This window comes from Perca fluviatilis, chromosome 6, assembly GCF_010015445.1.
Source record: "Perca fluviatilis chromosome 6, GENO_Pfluv_1.0, whole genome shotgun sequence".
NCBI classification, from domain to species: Eukaryota; Metazoa; Chordata; class Actinopteri; order Perciformes; family Percidae; genus Perca; species Perca fluviatilis.
Genome location: NC_053117.1, coordinates 11521454 through 11538596, shown reverse-complemented (window position 1 = coordinate 11538596; position 17143 = coordinate 11521454). Strand labels below are relative to the sequence as shown.

The window sequence follows — 17143 nt, the reverse complement described above, 5'->3', positions numbered from 1 at the left end:
ACAACAGAAGAGAAAGGTGACTGTTTTGGCGGCCACAGGAGAGAAATACATTGTGTGCTCGCTGGACAATACTGGCGACTCTTTTTTTATTTTACAGAAAGTCGCTGTCTTTTCTACAAGTCGCCAGATTTGTTGCTAGTCGCTTTTGTGAAAAAAAGTCGCTAAGTTGGCAACACCGCCCACACACGCACTGGCTCGACGCACACACCAGTACACAAGTATAAACATCAGACCACTTACGTAGGCTACGGTGAAAGCTCCGAACTTCCTGTCGAAAGCATACTGTTTGTGTTTAATCCAGGGTCTGACTTAATTTTATTTTTAAACTGGAGGCATTTAATGGTCAAAATATTATTAATAAATATTTGAATATATTCGAATATTAATATACAAACGAACTTCGAATATGATTTTTGGGCAAAAGTCAAAGCCCTACTGCTCACGCATGTAAACGGGTTATTCCGAATGTTTCAGAAACCCAAATAGTGACCTTAACCCGACCATAACCCGAAAATTGACAGCTTGTAAACGTATTCACTGAGAGAACACCACCCAGCCAGCAATGACATGTGGGGCCCAGATGAGGGCTTCATGGGCGGCAAATGTGGGCCCCATTATGGGCTTGCACCCGGGATCCACATTGGGGCAAGCCGTGGAAGCCCAGACATACTAAAAGTGGGACCTGTAAGGGTCTTATGTGGGTCCTAACTGGGTAATTCATGTCAGACCCATTTGGGCCCCACCTGCCCAAAGGGGTTTAAAGTGGGTTTGCACCCAGGATCCAGCCGTGGATGCCCAGATGGGCTTTAAAAGGGACCTATAAGGGTGTTATGTGGGATCTTAACCTGGCAATTCATGACAGACCCATTTGGGCCCCACCTGCTTAAAGGGCATTTAAAATGGGTTTGCACCCAGGATCCACACGGGGGCCAGCCATGGATGCCCAGATGGGTTTTAAGTGGGACCTGTAAGGGTCTTATGTGGGTCTTAACTGGGTAATTCATGTCAGACCCATTTGGGCCCCACCTGCCTAAAGGGCGTTTAAAATGGGCTTGCACCCGGGATCTACACGGGGGCCAGCCGTGGATGCCCAGATGGGTTTTAAGTGGGACCTGTAAGGGTCTTATGTGGGTCTTAACTGGGTAATTCATGTCAGACCCATTTGGGCCACACCTGACTAAAGGGGTTTAAAGTGGGCTTGCACCAGCATTCAACCGTGAATGCCCCTATGGGCTTAAAGTGGGCTCTGTAAGGATCTTATGTGGGTCCTAACTGGGCAATTCATGCAAGGCCTATCTAAGCCCAACCATGCCAAATGGTTGAAGGAAGCAATCTAAGAAAAACGAAGAATGAATATAAGTCCAAGATAAATAAAAGACACTTGACGCTTTGAACTGCAAGAAATATATTGTTAAATTGAACAACAAAAATGATCTTTAAAAAACAATTTAAATGTCACAACATACCGGTAAACAAATCAAAAATATATTTTTAAAAAATCTCTGAAAAACAACATCTCTCCAAAAAAATAAATACAAAATTGTTACATCGAACAACAAACAATCTTTAAAAAACAATTTAAATGTCACAACATACCGGTAAACAAATCAAAAATATTTTTTTTAAAAATCTCTGGAAAAAAAACACCTCTCCAAAAAATACATTAATACAAAATACACTCATGGCGTCTGTGTGGTGAACGCTCCTTTTTCTCTTTGGGCTCTTGCAGCCCTCTCCCCTCCACGGTCACGTGCGCCGGTAAACCACTTCAACAGCGCCATTTCCACTTCACATTTTGAGTCATTGCATTACTCCTCAGTGCACCTAAAAACAAAGGAGCATAAGTCAATTTAGCAAGGTTCTTTTTTGCTCCAACAAGTGCATGTTCTGCTCTTTCAATGGGTTGTCACAGTCCGTTTTATAGTGCTGACAGTCACGGAGATATTCAAGCAGTTTAGCACTGTGATGGCCACAGCTGTGGCCACACAGCCATCTTAAAGGCGGTAACCTCATACACTCACATTTATCTTAGTTCATGCTGTTTTCCTTAAGATTGGTTTCTATATCTTTTCAGACACATTATATATTTTGTTGTAAACATTTATTTAGTTTTAAATAACTTACAGGGCACTGGATTTGGTTTACATATATACTTTATTAGTTTTGGATTGGTTTTCTAATATAACTGTTTTCTTTGAGCTTACCAGTGTTGCAGATTCCACACCCTGGAGTGAGGCATGCAGGCTGCAGGGACAAAAGGGTGGTGTCTGGAACTACAGCAGCTTTATAGGAGTGGTGGCTAAATTGGACTCTACCACTACTTGTTATGTCAGGATGGAGTTAGCTTTATTTGTCCTCAAGATATTTGAGTTTTGATTTGTATTGTTTTTAGTACATTTATTCAGTTAATGTTAATTAAGATTACATTTCTTTTGGAGTAAGTGTTTAGTTGTTTTCTTTTGTTATTTGTAATTTACATATTAGTGTTCTTGTTAGTCTCCCCCTGGGTGTCAAACCTGGTCTGATCACCCAGTATATAAGTCCCCTTTGTTTCTTGTGTAGGCGGTCAGTTGTATTTTTGAGTTTGTTATGTTCAGAGCTTAAGTTCAGTTTGTTTGACCTCTTTTAAGGGCCCAAAATGTATCTTTATTTGTTGTCAGAATTTTTTGTGGGTAAAATAAAAAACCCTTTTTTGAAATCTCCTTGCGACTTCTCATGCCTAACTGCTTGGTCCCTGACAAGCACCATGGATTTCGTTTTCTAGTTAGTGCTCACCTTTCTTTGAAAAGAAGTCCGTTACCAATTGTTTCCCCTCATTCTGTTTTCTCTCCTCCTCCTGTCTTTCCTTTCTTTTTGGTAGCATGATTTGGCTTTCTTTGAGAAAAGACATTTCTACAGCAGAAGTTTGCGCTCCACCAGACGCTCAACTGAACTGGCTAACGTAATGCATGCAGGTGGACTAAACCATTTGGCACATTAGCAAGGGGGGGTGAACAGCATTTTTTGTATACAAAATAGTCAGTCAATCAACCAAGTTATTTTGCCAATACACTAACTTTACATTTCATCTGATATGCATTATGAAATGTTATTAGGAAATAAAAATATCCAGGTAAAATAAAATATATTCCAGACTTTTCAAGGGCCCTCTCTCCCCTTGGGCCCTGGTAATCAGTATTGGTTTTACCCCCGGTTCGATGCCCCTGGTGTCTGTGCTGCTGCTCGTCTTTATCCAGAGAGAGCGAACGCTAAGCGACGCACAGGTCTGCTTCAGAGCTCCGTCTATCGTGATATATTAATTATTGTCCAACCTCTCCCGCTGTTTTTCCTTTTGGTTAGATTCTACATCAGATTAAACAGCACAAACCAAAAATACAGACCACTGTACAATCTGCAGTGTTATTTTTCTGACAAAATAATATTTCAACTTACCTCAATTTGTGAATGTCTGATAGAAGTTCTCCTTGAAGTCACAGCTAGCAGCAGTGCTTTCCGAATGGACTGCTAACGTTTTGAGCGCGAAAACAAGGCCTTTCCATACAGGCCCCTTATAGATGTCCTAAGAACTGCCTGAACAAATAACAATTAAATACAGTAAAATTCGTAAATTGAGAGAATTAACAAACGTTAACTGCTCCGCTGGCTTCATTATGAATGAGCCTAATTAGGTGTTGTGTGCATAACAGGCGGAAAGAGTACTGAAAATCTGTACTCAAGTACAAGTACTGTTACATTGCTAAAATATTACTCTGTTACAAGTAAAAGTACTGGTGTTAGAGAAATACTCAAGTAAAAGTACAATTTGTAAAAAAAAAAAAAAAACTACTCAGAGTATTAGTTACTTTTAACCACCGTCACTTCTCCAGACTAGGGCTGGATGTGTGTTTTCCTTTACCAAAAGTTTAAATGCCAACAATCTATTAATCATTAATAATTGATTAGATACAAAACAAGTGTTTTTCCCTCATTTTTTTCTCAAACAGATCTACTGTACCTTTTACAGCCAACACATCAGTCATTGTTGGTGTATGTGCTACCCCTTGATAGAAACACATGCTACTCCTTGGTCCAAGGACATCGAACAACACAGAAGTGGAAGAGAGATTGATGATGAGGCCTCCTGCAAGTCCTTTTCTAACAAATATTGAATTACAATTTCCTAAGAGGTAATAAATGCATCATATTCATGTCCATAAAGGGACTAGCTGTCTGTGAGCTATTTGGCCTCATCTTCAAAAATGAAGTACCGTAAAACTTCGAATAGGATCCCGGAGTTTTATTTGATCAAATAGACCATTGGGACAGGCATCTATGGGATGTGGATAACCGTATGGGGTTATTTGTAGGGATGCTTGACATTGATTTTGTACCGATATCCGATATACCAATATTGTCCAATGCTTAATTTCCGATACCGATATTAGCCGATACAGATACCGAAACATATGATCGTTTATAGGCTTACTGCCCACTGTTCCATGACTCCCTTGATACTGGGGATTTGAATGTTTTGAAGGACTAGCCAGCAACCGGTAGGCTAACTGGGGTGCGGTGCTTCGAGAGAAGATGCCAACTGAACATTTCTTTGACTGAGGTAAACTGAAAACAAATAGCCACACAAGAACAAAAATTCAACTCATTCCACTCATTGGGGCTTAGATCTGCCCTGCTCAAGAATTTATTTACTCTACAAACCCTGTGTGTATGCTGGTTGGCCAACAAGCTACACCCAAATTTTGTCTGCATTCGCTTTGAGAGGAAACAAGCTTTCCAATAAGGTATACAATGACATACTTAAGTCATTTTAAACCATTTCAAAAACTATATTTACCGATATTGAATTTTAAAGCCAATATCGGCCGATAATATCAAGCATAGTTATTTGTCTAAATATGTGTTTCTGCCCCAAGGGACAGGCGTCTGGGACTGGGCTATTATTTGAATTGTTACGGTAGGCCTGCTACCTTTCTGAGAGTCCACTAATCAGCATAATTCAACACAGCGTAAACTTTGACCTATTTTGATGTTTTTTACATTTTTGGGAAGTTTTTCTGCACGACTAACAAAAATGACTGATGGATTGTTTTGGCAAAAGATCTACATGTATGCAATGTTTGTTCTTTGGTGACTAGCGTGACTTGAAATGTAATTACTCAATCTCAACATGCTTGATTAGCCTAAATGTAGAGTTACTACAAGTTAATAAAAATTGTACAGTAAGTAATTACATAACTCAATAGGCCTACATAGTTACTTTGCGCCTCTGCCATGCAGGACCCATATATGTGTTCCCTGATCAAACCCATGGCCACTTGGCCCATAAAAATGCCATGCAGGACCCATATATGCATTCCCAGTTCAAACCCATGGCCACTTGGCCCATAAACATTCTATGCAGGACCCATATATGCGTTCCCAGATCAAACCCATGCCCACTTGGCCCATAAATATGCTATGCAGGACCCATATATGCGTTCCCAGTTCAAACCCATGGCCACTTGGCCCATAAACATTCTATGCAGGACCCATATATGCGTTCCCAGATCGAACCCATGCCCACTTGGCCCATAAACATTCTATGCAGGACCCATATATGCGTTCCCAGATCAAACCCATGCCCACTTGGCCCATAAACATTCTATGCAGGACCCATATATGCGTTCCCAGATCAAACCCATGCCCACTTGGCCCATAAATATGCTATGCAGGACCCATATATGCGTTCCCAGTTCAAACCCATGGCCACTTGGCCCATAAACATTCTATGCAGGACCCATATATGCGTTCCCAGATCAAACCCATGCCCACTTGGCCCATAAATATGCTATGCAGGACCCATATATGTGTTCTCAGTTCAAACCCATGGCCACTTGGCCCATAAACATTCTATGCAGGACCCATATATGCGTTCCCAGATCAAACCCATGCCCACTTGGCCCATAAACATTCTATGCGGGACCCATATATGCGTTCCCAGATCAAACCCATGCCCACTTGGCCCATAAATATGCTATGCAGGACCCATATATGTGTTCTCAGTTCAAACCCATGCCCAATTGGCCCATGCCTGTCCCTATGGGGCCCATGTAATCAGCTCATATGGGCTTCCTATGTGGGACTCATACTACAAAACCTACATGGGACCCGCTGATTTCACCCAGCCAAAGCCCATGCCCACACAGTAACCATGGAACCCGTACTTAACCCATCCGGGCCCCACATGTCATTGCTGGCTGGGCAGGGGTTTGCAGAGTTATCAAAAAAGCAAAGGGTGGCTACTTTGAAGAATCTAAAATATAAGACATTTCAGTTATTTCACACTTTTTTGTTAAGTACATAATTCCATATGTGTTCATTCATAGTTTTGATGCCTTCAGTGAGAATCTACAATGTAAATAGTCATGAAAATAAAGAAACACATTGAATGAGAAGGTGTGTCCAAACTTTTGGCCTGTACTATATATATATATATATATATATATATATATATATATATATATATATATATATATATATATATATATATATATAATAGTCCAGCCCTACTTATTTTGATGCAAAAATTTGTACATTAGCGGGAATGTAGCACAACATGGAAGTGAAAGCAGTGCTCTGTTTTTTAAAGGGGTGATAGAATGATTATATAGGGTATTTCACACTGTTCCTTAAGATCTCTTAATAGGGTATGTGACATTGGTTGGGCTGAAAATGGCCTGGTTGCTATTTTATGGGCCCTTAACTACGCTGTGAATATGGCCCTATTTGTAACAAGAGCTTTTCTTCCAAATATGGTATGCTCATGAATATTTAGATGAGCTGCATGGTAATTTGGTTGAGCGAACCACATACACGTGCATTGGTGACGAGACAGTGCAATGTTATACATTGTTTGTCTGCTATTTCGTTATTAAATTCACTTCTGAGACTTTTTTATGCGAGAAATCAACTATATAAAGCTCAAATATGGGCCGTTTTACAAAAATTGATGGCTATTTGCAAATTTGGTAAGACTTGTCGGACTTCAGGAGCTCCACACAGTCTGACGAGAAAGCCTGGGCTCCATACCCAGGGCAAAGTCACCGTTTCTGGGTTACTGGACTACCGGGGCTCCGCGGAGCTGGCCGACTGCCGGCATAACTATAGTATATTTACAGTTTGAATTTCGTCATGCCACTTATATTACAGCTACCCCATGGTGTTACAAAGCTAACCCTTGTGTCCAATTTCAATTTAATGCATTTTTGTGAATATGATATATTATGATATATATTTTGTTAGCTGCTAGTGTCCCTTCAATCCTATGCGTAAAGATCGTGGCTAGTTAGCTACACTTTCGGCATAACTAGACAGCGCCGGCCCGAGGCATAAGCGAACTAAGCGGCTGCTTGGAGCCCCCAGGCCACCAGGGGGCCCCCAATCGAGTGTTGTTTTTTTCTCCTTAACATTCGCCGACGTTCCCATCTGGGCTCCCGTAGTTCAGAATGGGCCCAGCCCTCTCCCCGCGCGTTTGCCATGGAGATACACAAACAACATGGCAGCGACAGCGGCTAATATTAGTTATTTTCTTAACTAGTCGTTTCATTACTTACTTAACCGTAATCTCCGCCGAAATGACCGGAAGCACATGGTGCTCTTTACCTGGCTCAAAGTCACCTATTCTCAAATAACTGAAACACGAACTACCGCTGACCTGACGGAGCGAGTATTGGACGGAGCACCATGGAGCACCGTCAGCTGTTGAGACCCGGTGTTGAGGAACTCGGTTGCAGTTCAACACATCTACTAGAACGCACCATTAAGCCGCTGATACGACCGAGCTGTGACGGAGGTCTGTTGCGGCTTAAACAACTAGCAATCGCCGCTTTATAGCACGGAGCTCCTCTTCAATGTTTTTTTTGTTTGTTTTTTTACCAGTAGTTACTACGAAGGAGCTTGCTACAGGTATGCTACACTAATGAGACCATGGCATGTTAATGTACGTTACTCAGCAACCGGTAAAAACAGGAGCAAGTCAAACTACTAAACAACTAAAGTCAAAATGAACTGAACTTTTACTGAGGAACGAGAAGTGAATTACCTGTATGTGTGAAAACAGCTTTATCTCACGCATCCGTTTAGTTCTTGTTGATAGCATAATTATATAATTTGTTGAATATATAGCATAATATTTTGTCATTCTTTTACGGTGGGCGCCCCCCCAATACAATGGTAGGGAAAACACTCAAATGAATTTGCATAAAATTGGCATGAATAATCATAATGGTATACATGTCGTGTGTGTGTGTGTGTGTGTGTGTGTGTGTGTGTGTGTGTGTGTGTGTGTGTGTGTGTGCGCGTGTGTGTGTGTGTGTGAGATCTTGTCATTTATTTGTCATCTGCAGATTGATTTTAAGTAGGGGGGAAGAATCGATTTAAATCATGAATCAGATTTTTTGTGAAAAAAATCAGGGATTTTTTTTGAGGGCATATCGCCCAGCCCTACTTCCTACTAACAGTGTATGTCCGGCAAACCCACAGCTGACAACCATGCAGCTAAACTAATTGATGTGGTTGCTAACTCTCCCAGAAGGGTGGACTTGGACTTAGTCGGCTGATTGTTAACGGTTAATAAGCGGTTAACACGGGCGGGCTATCGGTCAGGACAAAAAATCTAAATATGCATCCCTATCAGGATAAATAGAGAACATGAAGTCCTTTGGGATTGAACGTGTTGTTTGGCCCTGAAGCCCAAGTAGTTGTGTGAAGTCACTACCTTATTAAGTCAAAAAGCAAAAGGCTATGAATCTGAACAAATTTAGGTATTGCCCTTCTCAAGCTGACCATCCCAAAAATGCACCAGAATACAGGAAATCACATCTATCACATTCAAAATTTTCTGGGGGAGCACCCCCAGAGCCCCCCTCACGGTTTGCACCCACTTTTGCACAAATAGAGTATGGGGGGAGGGTCCTTATGCATCTGTGCCCAGGGGGACAGTAGTTCATACTCTGTCACTGTGTTAATACATAACCTCACTGTATTAATTTATAATGTAACATTATAGCGTGACGTTTGTGTCAATAATCGTCAAGCACAGTTGACTCCGCGTGTTTAGGGCCCCCAAAAGGCTCGGGCCGGCGCTGTAACTAGAGTATATTTACACTTTGAATTTCATCACGCCACTTATATTACAGCTACCCCAAGGTCTTACAAAGCTAACACTTGTGTCCGATTTCAATTTAATGCATTTTTGTGAATATGAGGGGTTTCGTTAGCTGCTAGTGTCCCTTCAATCCTGAGGGTAAAGATCGTGGCTAGCTAGCTACACTTTCGGAATAACTAGAGTATATTTACACTTTGAATTTCGTCACGGCATGTATATCACAGCTACCCTAAGGACAAAGCTAATGCATTTTTTGTGAATTTCAGAGGTCTAGGAGGAGGCTAGCTAGCTTTCATTGATAGAGCTCCATCTAGCCGCGGGCTCTATCAATGAGACTCACGGACAAGAGGCGTTTATTTCCCCGATCGTTTGTTTAAATAACTCAACACACATATCCATTATAAGATTAACTGGAACCTGTGGTAAGAGATTGCAGTCGTAACAAGCTCGCTGACCGCGCTCTCACTCACACACACTGGCCATTTAGCAGGAAGAGGGGAGGGAGAACAGCGAGCTGCAGGCCCTGGAGCTCTGTCAGAGCAGCAGCGTTTGGTAGTCCAGTAACCCAGAAACTAGGGCTGGGCGATATGGCTTAATGTAGCCTGCTGAACTAAGACCCACACAGGACACAATAACTTCTTCGGGGTTAGTTTATTTCTGCAACATTGGCAGTATTTTCAATTTGGCAGAAAGGCCTAAACCAAAAAATAAATAAAATAATTAACACAAAATTATCCGAAACATACGGCAGTGGCTAAGGACACTGACAGAAAACAAAAATAAAACAATATTAATATACCTTCAAAATAAACTCCAGTTGATTCTTAAATGTACAGTTTGACTTAGAAAGCACTTACATTTCCCAGAATACAGACTCTGAAAAACGGGCTTCACCAGGGAGCGCACAACGTCACACACTTGTCACTCTGATGTCTAAATACAATAAAAAACACAAACAGTTGTTGTACTTTACCAATAACCATATAAACTAGCATAGGTGAGGCTTAATGCATGCTAACAATACCTCGCTAACACATGGAAACACTGGCGTCGGCAGCTACACACAAAATCCATCGACATCCATCCAAAGTCAATCTCATCTATAACATATCATCCAGTTAAAAGATGAATACAGATATCATTTTAGCCTTTTGTACATACATGTTTTTAACCAGTTATGCAATATTTACCCTTTTATTTCACACAATGTACTCAGGATTCTCCACCGTGCTGTTTCCCTGATCGGCCCGAAAGGAAAAAGAGAGCGACCAAGAGGCACCGCGCAACTCTTGGCGTGTGACACCGCCACCTAGTGGCTGGAATAACTAACTAAAAATGTATCCTCTGCCAACAAACAAACAAATGCACATTTCTTTCATTTTTTTGAACGCAAAATACATATTGAAACAAACCAGAAATAAATGTGATGGTGTTCAAATTCACCACCCGGCTACATTAAAAAAAGAAAAATCTCAGATTTTTTCACACCAAACCCGATTTTCAATTTGAATCGATTGTTTTTTTTTTTTTCTATTTAAAAACAAACTACAACTGACAAAGAAATTGCTCAAAACAAATGTACTCTTTATTTTGTTCTGTAGTTTATCAGTTTTCTGACTTCAAACTTAGTGACACAATGCACCTACCACAAAATAACTTAAAATATAAATTAAAAATAAAATTGTGTCCCTGAATCCCTCAAATTGTAAACAAAATGAAACATCTGTATCCATTACTTTAGTTTCAACATTCTTCTTTTATGCATTTTTAGCCAGGAAGACAAGCCTGTTTACTACCTCTGGCTTGAGGCATGCCCGGTTACATGTAACAATGCCCCCTCCCACACTGAGAAGCCTCTCTGATGGGGCACTTGTAGCAGGGACAGACAAGTATTTTTTGGCCAAATTACTGAGCCTTGGGAAGTTTGGTTCGTGACGCTTCCACCACTGAAGTGGATCAGTGTCTGGGTCTACCTCAGGGGTCAGTAGGTAGGTTGCCAGCTCTGTCTCTACTTTCACTGCCTCTGACTGGTGAGAAGATGGCTCTGGCACATTCTTCTTGAAGAAAGCAGCTAAAGTCATTTTCTTATTGGGCGGAGGCTGTGCTTCTCCTTGGCACACCTGCACAGCTGGACCAGGCTGCTGTGGTGTACTTTTTTCAGCAGGCCGAGACATCAGCTCAGTGACAGCTTTCTTCTTGACTTGTTCCACCTTGTCTGGGTCAATGTAGGTTGTACGGAACCTGGGGTCCATCAGTAAGGACATGTCCAAGAGTTCATTCTTCACAGGGTCACTGTATTTGTCATCAAGGTACCGCATTATGTTTCTTTTTATTGTTTTAGTGAGTTCTGTGTCTTCTTACTCTGGCTGTAGGAGATTGGTTTTGAACAAATGCAGCACCGGTTTAATGTAGGAGACACTGACATAAGCCTCCACGGACAGGGCGTCTTTAAATTCTTGGAGTGGCTTGACAGATTTATTTACGGACTCTAAAACCTCAATATCTTGCCAAGTGGGCACAAGATGACGGCTTTTCTTGTCTGACCCCAGGACACGGACTATGGCCTTCTACTGTTCGAGAAATCTCTCTATAATTTTTTGACGTGAACCCCATCTGGTCGGGGACTCCATTACCAGCTGATGAGTGGGTAGACCAAGCTCAGCCTGTACTTCACCCATCTCATGTCTTTTCTTCCAACTATAGGAAAAGGCAGCAACTGCCTTTTTACAAACCCCAATGGCACGATCGATTCGTTGTCTATTGAGTCAAACTCATATAGGGATGCATCGTTCGACTGGACCACAGGTCCGTAATGGCGGAGTAAAACGACACCCCCTCCAGCTCTCTAGCGATCTTTTCACGAGTACCGTTGTACAGGCGAGGCAAGGCAACTTCGGCAAAATATTTGCGGCTTGGTAGCACATACCTGGGGTCGAGAACTTTAAGCATGCCGATGAACCCCGGCTTTTCCACAGTGTATATGGGCACCATATCTCTTGCTTTATATTTCGCCACTGCATCCGTGATTGCTTTACACCGGGGCCCTTTCTGGTCATAGGGGATACAATTCCAAAATCTTTCTAAGACTGTAGTTTGTTCTTTTGAGGGTGTGTTTGAGCTGCGGTCTTGATTGTTTTCATTGAGAGACACACACATCTTAAACAAAGAGAGTGGGAGACTCGGCTGCATGTCTACATGTCTTTGTTTAAGATAATGGAATAAATTTGTTGTGCTGCTACCTTTGTTAGCAACCGCTTTTAAACACAATTTGCAATGTGGCGTTATTTGTTCTGCGTCTGACACCAAAAAAGCGAACCAATTCCAAACAATGGATGAAACTGTGTCTTTCTTTGGAACGAGCTCTTCCTTGCTAGCTGTCATGTTGTCTGTGTGCCGGCTGTAAGGAAAGCGGGGGAGGGCTGAGCCCACTCTGAACTACGGAAGCCTAAGGGGAGCATCGGTGGTGGAAGTTAAAGAGAAAACCGATTTTCATTAAAAACAAATCTCCCTAAACGTCAAATTCAAGTTAATCGATAAAATTGATTTATTGCCCAGCCCTACTGCCGGCCGTGACGAAGTTCCATCTAGCTAACAGCATAAAACAGTCTCAGAAGTGAATTTAGTGGTAAAATAGCAGATGAACAATGTATACAATTTCTGAGATCTGCACGACCTGTTCAGAAGACTACCTGATCTCAGATCAGTGGTGTAGCCTATGTAAATGTTGGGGCGTGACAAAGATAGAGACTAGAGCCAAATAAGGAGGAGGTTTGTTGAGATTTGCCCGTTTTCAGAGTTTCAAAATTGCAGAGGAAAGAAGTGTCAATGGGATTTTGAGGTTCTATGTATGTCCTATTTACCCACCAAACTGTCGTTATTCAACTATGACAAGGTAAAATCGGTTTTGCATTCTAGCACCCCTTTAAATGTGAAAGTGCAATAAAAATATGTTGTCCCTTAAATCAATCAATCAATCAATTTATTTATATATAGCACGCTTAAAAACAACCATGGTTGACCAAGGTGCTTCACAGGTTAAAACAACAAATTACTGCTCATACATTTTATACAACAATAAAACATGTGTAATATACCGAGGTATAGTGAAATTAAAATAAAATTAAAATTACCAGGAAATAACAAACCTAACTCGAAGGAAAAGCCAAAGAAAAGTAATGAGTTTTTAACAATGATTTAAAGCATTCCAGAGTTTGGCAGGTTCTGATATGGACTGGCAAATTGTTCCACAAGTTAGGGGCAGCTACACTGAAGGCTCGATCACCTCTGGTTTTTAGTCTGCTTCTCGGTACATCCAAGAGGAGGAGATTAGCGGATCTTAGCACTCTAGCCGGGATATGAGCGTGCAGAAGCTCTGTTAAATATAATGGAGCCAGGCCATTTAAGCATTTAAAAGTCAGTAGTAAAATTTTAAAATCGATCCTATAATGAACAGGGAGCCAGTGGAGGTGACGCAACACAGGTGTGATATGGTCCCTCTTCCTCTTTCCTGTCAAGAGACGTGCAGCCGCATTTTGGACTAACTGCAAACGCTGAAGCGATGACTTATCTAAGCCCACGCATAACGCGAGTTACAGTAGTCAAGGCGAGAGGTTATAAGGGCATTTATCACCCTTTCCAGATCTTTAGGATGGAGATATGCCTTTACCTTGGCTATAGTTCTCAACTGGAAAAAACATGATCTGACAGTGGCGGATATTTGTTTATCAAGCTTAAATGCACTATCTAACACAACACCAAGACTCCTCACAGTTGAACGACTGTTCGAAGCCAAGGGGCCAAGATAATTTAAATCAAGAGGTTTAGGATTTCCAAATACTATGATCTCTGTCTTGTCTCCATTTAAATTTAGAAAGTTTAAATTCATCCATGTTTTAATGTCTTTCATACAATCAAACAGGGGCTGCAGATTTTTTACGTTCAGGGGCATATAAATTTGAATGTCGTCTGCATAACAGTGAAAGGAGACCTCGTGCCTTTCAAAAATGGAGGCCAGGGGCAGCATATACAAATAAAATAAAATGGGGCCTAAGACGGAACCTTGGGGGACACCGCAGGTAAATGGAGCCGTTTCAGATAAAAAATCACAGAGTTGGACAGAGAAGCTCCTGTCAGTTAGATAAGATTCAAACCACCTTAGTGCAGTACCTTTGATTCCCACACAACTCTCCAAACGTGCCAGGAGAATTGAGTGGTCCACAGTGTCAAAGGCCGCAGTAAGGTCTAAAAGCACTAAGACAGCAGAGGCTCCTGAATCGACAGTTAAAATCAAATCATTAAAAACTCTCAACAATGCAGTTTCAGTGCTATGACGGGATCTAAAGCCGGACTGAAACTTTTCATAAATATTATTACTAATTAAAAAAGTTTGCAGCTGCATAGAAACTACTTTCTCCAAGACTTTAGATAGGAAGGACAGTTTTGAAATGGGCCTGAAGTTAGAAAGAACAGCGGGATTAAGATTTTCCTTTTTTAGCAGCGGTTGCACAAAAGCATGTTTAAAGGCGGACGGAACCTGACCAGAGACAAGACAAGTATTTATCAATAACAAAATACACGGTCCAACGGTATAAAAGACTTCTCTAATCAAACGAGAGGGGATACTATCTGAGGGACAGTTTGTAGGCCGCAGTTTATGGACCACCTCAGATAGGGATAGGATTGATATGGGCTCAAACTGATCTAGTACCGCAAGGCATACAGGAGGAGCAGAGGGATCAGGATCACAGGATGTGGTTACAGAAGATCGAAGAACAGAAATCTTCTCAACAAAAAATTCTAAAAAAGAATTACAAAGGTCCAGTGTAGGTGTAACAGGAAAAGATTTGCAAGGATTTGTAATATTGTTAAACATATTGAACAGAACTTGTGGCTTGTGACGGTTATTTGCAACCAGTTTAGAAAAATAATCAGATTTTGCCAGTTTTACAGCACTTTGATAATCAGATAGATATTGCTGTAAAATTTCATAAGACACTCTGAGTTTATCTTTCTTCCACCTTCTCTCAGCTTGCCGACATGCACGTCTGATCGCTCGGGTAGTGTCATTTAACCAAGGCTCTAAAAGCGGTTTAGTGCGTTTCGCCTTCAAAGGAGCTACAGAGTCTAAGATATTTGTGCAGGTTGAATTAAAAAGAGTTATGAGTCCATCAGCACCATTAACATCACCTCCATCCAATTTATAAAGCACAGAGTCTTTAAAAACAGCAGAGAACTGTGCCGGGGTTTGACTGTTAATACGCGGCACTGTGAAATAGGAGACTTAATTACAGAACATGGAACTGTAATCGTAAACAAGACAGGGAAGTGGTCCGAAATACATGCACTACATATTTCATTTATATGAACACACAAACCATGAGACAGCACAAGATCTAATGTATGTCCCTTTTCATGTGTCGGGCCAGACACTGACTGAGTGAGATTAAAAGCGTTTAGAAGATTTAAGAAGTCTTTAAATCTTTAAATCAATGAATAATCGTGGTAAATAATCGTGATCTCATTATTGTTCAAAATAATCATGCGGAACAATAAAGGTTAATCTCATAAAGGTGTATCTTATTTTTTATTGCACAATGTAGAGATATGTTAAATATGTGACGAATAAAAATGTCTTTTTTTAATGCCTAATTTTATCTTCAAGGTCTGATTTAAATGCATCTAAGGGTTGGAGAGTGTTTATTTAAAAATAGTTTATTTACATTTTAAGGATTATTCCATTATTGCTGTGCATTTGTTCAAAGCATTTTTGTTTGCTCTTGTTGATAAAATCATTAAAGTGGCAGCAGATTGAAACTTTCAAGGAACAGACGTGGTTCTGAGATGTCTATTCTCAGTGCAACACTCTCTTTGCACTGCCTCATTTGAATGAAGCTCACAATGACCCTGTTCTTCTCTTTTCACCTGTACACCATGCGTTATGCACTGGGCACCAAAATACTACACAGACAGAAATTTCAAGGACAGGAAAACACCAAACTGTCAAGAATGCTACTTGAACTGGTGGTTGCGCCGCCACACAAATGGGGCCTTTGTTAAGATTTTTTTAAAGGTACATTAATTAAAGCAACACCAATCTTTTGTGCCTTAAAATAATGTTTCCAAAATTGTTTCAGTGGTTCATCAACTCGTAACAGGGTGAACGGCACTTCTGCATTCCCTTTGCGGCCCTCTATCGGCTATAACCGCACTATGCAAGTTTGCCAGATCGGATAGAGGATCTGTAGTTCGAATGAGACATAATGGACACAATTCCGCTTCCAACCTGTAGGGGGACCGAAGAGGAAAAGAGTGCTTTGGTGTTGCCAGTCACAGCGTGTACAAAAAACAACGCAACATGAGACACAGCCATCTTCTAACCGTAAACAAACCGGGAACTATATTCTCAGGCGGAACAATATAGTACTTGGGCAGAGTGATATGCTCGCAGCAAGCCTGTCTTAGAATATAATTCCCGGTTTGTTTACGGATAGAAGATGGCTGTGTCTCATGTTATGTTGTTTTTTGTGCACGCTGTGACTCTACAAATCACAACATGTAAATAGGAACATGTTGGCGTTATTTTGTCACTTTTGTCACAATTTGGAGCAGTAGGCTAGTTGGAACCAGTTACCTGCAGGATCTGTGCCGTCAGACAGCGTTACAGCACGCACGGAGATGAGAAGGGTATGTATCGACTTGTCTAACTCTGGGGGTTACGGTGAATAAGCTAAATTCCCAATAAGTCGGCGTGTTCCTTTTAAATTCACTTAAGTATTGTGTTCTAAGTCTTAAATAATTAACAGGTCTTAATTTTCCTATTTCCATGCAACGCTACTATGCTCAGTTTTTTTTTTATTCCGTGGTGTTGTAGTTCTTTCTTTCGCTAGTCTCTTTCAGATTGTACCACAGATATAAAACGGATTTATGGGGAAGTGCAAGTTTAGCGATACTGAAAAAAAATGAATTTAGGGCTTAGTTTATGTTAGAGATGTTCCGATACCA

General features: G+C 41.0%; 1 protein-coding gene and 1 long non-coding RNA gene across 9 annotated transcripts in view; one reads left to right on the top strand and one right to left on the bottom strand.

The window, feature by feature from the left end:
* Window positions 1-17143, top strand: part of abca2 (ATP-binding cassette, sub-family A (ABC1), member 2) — a 280330-nt gene that overhangs the window by 27118 nt on the left and 236069 nt on the right. The gene's annotated exons all lie outside the window — the stretch shown is intronic.
* LOC120561253 lies at window positions 9842-10548 on the bottom strand. Its single transcript, XR_005639578.1, has 3 exons — window positions 10333-10548; window positions 10167-10242; window positions 9842-10075 (listed from the first exon to the last, which is right to left on the bottom strand). It is a non-coding gene; the product is annotated as an uncharacterized LOC120561253 (long non-coding RNA).